The sequence below is a fragment of the Oncorhynchus keta genome, chromosome 28 (genome assembly GCF_023373465.1).
Source record: "Oncorhynchus keta strain PuntledgeMale-10-30-2019 chromosome 28, Oket_V2, whole genome shotgun sequence".
NCBI lineage: Eukaryota > Metazoa > Chordata > Actinopteri > Salmoniformes > Salmonidae > Oncorhynchus > Oncorhynchus keta.
The window spans coordinates 64,304,077-64,309,076 of NC_068448.1; the positions used below are offsets into that span (position 1 = coordinate 64,304,077).

Here is a 5,000-nt window from a genome sequence, read left to right on the forward strand (position 1 = left end):
TGATAAAGAAAAAGAGGAATTAGCGATACAAAATTCTTACATATGGACAAACCATTTTAAAACACTCTACAACACCATTCAAATTGACACAAACGCAGAACAACCTCAAATTCATGAAGCTATAAAGGACATTCAAAATCATTGGACTCCCCAATTACTGACCAGGAGCTCTATAAGAAACTTCAGGCCCTCAGATTTAAAAAAGCATGCATACTTGATGGCATCCTAAATGAGATGCTCAAACTCACGAGTGTAAAATTCCAATTGGCTATATTAAAACGGTTTAATTTGATCCTGAGTGTAGGTTATTTCCCTGACATCTGGAATCAAGGACTCATAACCCCAATCTTTAAAAACGGAGACAAATTTGACCCTAACAATTACAGAGGCAATACGGGCAGCATTAAAATTGGCAAAAGAACAGAATTCTTTAACCAGGGGCGGGACCTTCGTCAGGGTTGCAATCTGAGCCCTGCACTCTTCAATATTTACATCAATGAATTGGCCACTATTCTAGAAAAATTCTCAGCCCCTGGTGTTCGTCTCCACAATTCAGAGACTAAATGCCTACTCTTCGCAGATGACCTATGCCTGCTGTCACGCACAGCACATGGCCTACAGCAGAGCCTGGACCTGCTAGACCAGTACTGCCAGACCTGGGCCCTGGCAGTAAACCCCCAAAAATACTAAAATAATGATTGTCCAGAGAAGATCCAGATCTCAGGGAATTAGACCAAAGTTCTCAATTGGTACAAAATATATAGAGTACTGTGCACACTACAATTACTTAAGTTTAAAAATAAGCTCAACTGGACACCTTAATGATGTAGTGAAGGAACTTAAAGCCATTAAAAAAATGTTTTAATTGAAATATCTATTCAAATTTGGCTAAAACAAATTGAATATGTCATTGAACCAATTACACTTTATGGCAGCGAGGTGTGGGGTCCACTTTATGGCAGCGAGGTGTGGGGTCCACTTTATGGCAGCGAGGTGTGGGGTCCACTTTATGGCAGAGAGGTGTGGGGTCCACTTTATGGCAGCGAGGTGTGGGGTCCACTTTATGGCAGCGAGGTGTGGGGTCCACTTTATGGCAGAGAGGTGTGGGGTCCACTTTATGGCAGCGAGGTGTGGGGTCCACTTTATGGCAGCGAGGTGTGGGGTCCACTTTATGGCAGCGAGGTGTGGGGTCCACTTTATGGCAGCGAGGTGTGGGGTCCACTTTATGGCAGCGAGGTGTGGGGTCCACTTTATGGCAGCGAGGTGTGGGGTCCACTTTATGGCAGTGAGGTGTGGGGTCCACTTTATGGCAGCGAGGTGTGGGGTCAACTTTATGGCAGCGAGGTGTGGGGTCCACTTTATGGCAGCGAGGTGTGGGGTCCACTTTATGGCAGCGAGGTGTGGGGTCCACTTTATGGCAGCGAGGTGTGGGGTCAACTTTATGGCAGCGAGGTGTGGGGTCCACTTTATGGCAGCGAGGTGTGGGGTCAACTTTATGGCAGCGAGGTGTGGGGTCCACTTTATGGCAGCGAGGTGTGGGGTCCACTTTATGGCAGCGAGATGTGGGGTCCACTTTATGGCAGCGAGGTGTGGGGTCCACTTTATGGCAGCGAGGTGTGGGGTCCACCTGCAAAACAAGATTTCATCAAATGGGACAAACACCCCATTGAAACCCTGCATGCAGAGTTCTGTAAGATTCTCCTACATGTTCAGAGGAAAACTACAAACAATGCATGTAGGGCAGAATTAGGCCAATATCCACTAATAATAAAACATTTAAAAAGAGCAATTAAGTTTTGGAAACATCTAAAATACAGTGACCCCCTCTCATATCATTACCAAGCCCTGCAATGCCAAGAGCTGAGCAAAGAAAAAAGTCCCCTCATCCAGCTGGTCCTGGGGATGAGTTCACAAACCTGTTCTACTAACACACTGAAGCTTCAGGACCAGAACATCCAATCAATCAGAATAAAATAAATTACAACACAGTCAAAATAAACTACATTGCTTATTGGGAAACACAAACACAAGCACAAAGCAAAATGCAGTGCTATCTGGCCCTAAATCGACAGTACCCCATGGTTAACTATTTGACCATGGTTACTGATCAAAACCTTAGAAAAACCTTGACAAAGTACAGGCTCAGTGAGCACAGCCTTGCCACTGAGAAGGGTAGACACAGGAAAACCTGGTTCCCTGTAGAGGAAAGGCTGTGCAACCACTGCACAACAGCAGAACCTGAGACGGAGCTGCATTTCCTGACTAAATGTCAAAAATCTTAAACAATTAGAGTGTGTAATTTCCCCTAATTTGAAACCCTTATTCAAGGTTTCAAATACCTCTCTGATGAGAATAGACTACCCGTACAGTTGGGGGAGATGCAGAGAGCTGTGGGTTGGCAGCGCACTACATTGCTGCCTGCCATAAGTTGAGGGACAGTGTCTGACAGACCAATCAACCTGCACATGTACTCTACTGTATGCTAATTGTTATTGTTGAATGTATGGTCATTTTGACCCTTGGTTATTGTTGATACTGTTGTCCCGTTGACCATTTTGATTCTTATTATTTTAACATTGTATCCAAAGTAAGCTTTGGCAGTATGTACATTGTTACGTCATGCCAATAAAGCAAATTGAATTGAATTGAGAGAGACAGAGAGAAAGAATGATAATGAGAGAGAGAATGAGAGATAGAAAGAGAGAGAGAAAGAGAAAGATAATGAGAGAGAAAGAAAGATAATGAGAGAGAGAGAGGGGTGAGAGAGAGAGAGAGAGAGAGAAAGAAAGAAAGAAAGAAAGATAATGAGAGAGATGGGGAGAGAGAGCGAGAGGAGGGAGAGAGAGTGAGTGAGAGAGGATAAATTAGAGAATATAACCATCCAGTGACTAGACCCCAGATTATTTTTTAATCAAATCAGTTGGCATGCTTGTAATTCATAAGCTCCTTGTATTAATCTTGCCTGTACTTGTGCCCTCTCCAATGACATATTCATTTTTCATAAGCGCAGGATTAGACAGCACGCATGTATGTGTTTTACTAATATCGCACCACATCCTTGTAACCCTTAAATTAGTTTTCTCCCTCTCTTTTTTTCATTTTGTTTTGTTCCATCCATCATTTGCCTGATAGACCCTGGCCAATGTATGTCCCCATCACAATGCTTTTTGCTCAATGGGAATTTAAAAGAGAAAAAAATGACACACACAAAATATATAATCTGCATCCATTTGTAATGTAAGAATGGTGGTGCATGATCAGAGAGGCGAGGCCTTGTGTTCTAATGGCTAACAAGAACATCCCCTGGAGCTAGCCAGCATCTGGTCTGGCCGTCCCCTTGCTTGGCTTGGCTACATCGAATTTATCTAAATATCCACTCACATCACATGGCCTGTTTATGGATGAGATGGAAATCCATGCCCAAGATGAATATTACATGGCCTCACTCTCTACCTTATTCTCCCTCCCTCCAGCATGCTATACCTCCATAATGTTGGGTTCGGTGGAGCAGAAGGAGAGCTGAGAGAGACAGCGAGGGCTATTCGTTTAGCTAGTCAACTATCTCTCAGCTCACACACACACCGAGCTAGTCAACTATCTCTCAGCTCACACACACACACCGAGCTTGTCATCTATCTCTCAGCTCACACGCACATCGAGCTAGTCAACTATCTCTCAGCTCACACACACACACCGAGCTAGTCATCTATCTCTCAGCTCACACACACACACCGAGCTAGTCAACTATCTCTCAGCTCACACACACACCGAGCTTGTCATCTATCTCTCAGCTCACACACACACACCGAGCTAGTCATCTATCTCTCAGCTCACACACACACACCGAGCTAGTCAACTATCTCTCAGCTCACACGCACACCGAGCTAGTCATCTATCTCTCAGCTCACACACACACACCGAGCTAGTCATCTATCGCTCAGCTCACACACACACACCGAGCTAGTCATCTATCTCTCAGCTCACACACACACACCGAGCTAGTCATCTATCTCTCAGCTCACACGCACATCGAGCTAGTCATCTTTCGCTCAGCTCTATGTCAGTGGCAGGGACTAAAGTCAATGCAGTTGTAAATGAGAGTCGCAGTTGTCACAGTTGTAGTCGCAGTTGTCACAGTTGTAGTCGCAGTTGTGAATGAGAACTTGTTCTCAGCTGGCCTACCTGGTTAAATAAAGGTGAAAAAATACAAATCATAATGCATTTACACCCCCGTATTACCAGCAGCATCATTACCAGCAGCATGGTCTGATTTGGTCTGGCCTGGTTTGGTCTGGCCTGGTTTGGTCTGGCCTGGTCTGGTTTGGTTTGGCCTGGTTTGGCCTGGCCTTGTCTGGCCTGGCCTGGTTTGGTCTGGCCTGGTTTGGTTTGGTCTGGCCTGGTCTGGTTTGGTTTGGCCTGGTTTTGCCTGGCCTTGTATGGCCTGGCCTGGCCTGGTCTGGTTTGACCTGGTCTAGTCTGGCCTGGCCTGGTTTGGCCTGGTCTGTTCTGGTCTGGTTTGGCCTGGTCTGGTCTGGTCTGGTCTGGTCTGTTCTGGTCTGGTCTGTTCTGGTCTGGTTTGGCCTGGTCTGTTCTGGTCTGGTTTGGCCTGGTCTGTTCTGGTCTGGTCTGGTCTGTTCTGGTCTGGTTTGGCCTGGTCTGTTCTGGTCTGGTTTGGCCTGGTCTGGTCTGGTCTGGTCTGGTCTGTTCTGGTCTGGTCTGGTTTGGCCTGGTCTGTTCTGGTCTGGTTTGGCCTGGTCTGGTCTGGTCTGGTTGCTTGTTGTTGTGCTCTGCTCTTGTTTTGCTCTTTTCCAGCTTAAAAAGTGAGATTTAGATTTAGTGCGTCCATCTCCGTGCCCAATCTGCGATGAGGATAATTGTAAAACACACAGCAGTAGACTCCGGGGAGGCAGCTTAAACACAAACCAAGAGAGTACTGTTTGTTCTCCACATATCCAAGAACAAGATCTCTTAAACAAAGAGTCACAGATAAAGAGAGAGAG

At 45.8% G+C, this 5,000-nt stretch overlaps 1 protein-coding gene across 3 annotated transcripts in view; it reads left to right on the forward strand.

Annotated features, from left to right (window-relative positions):
• zfhx4 (zinc finger homeobox 4) overlaps positions 1-5,000 on the forward strand; it is a 145,791-nt gene that overhangs the window by 121,537 nt on the left and 19,254 nt on the right. The gene's annotated exons all lie outside the window — the stretch shown is intronic.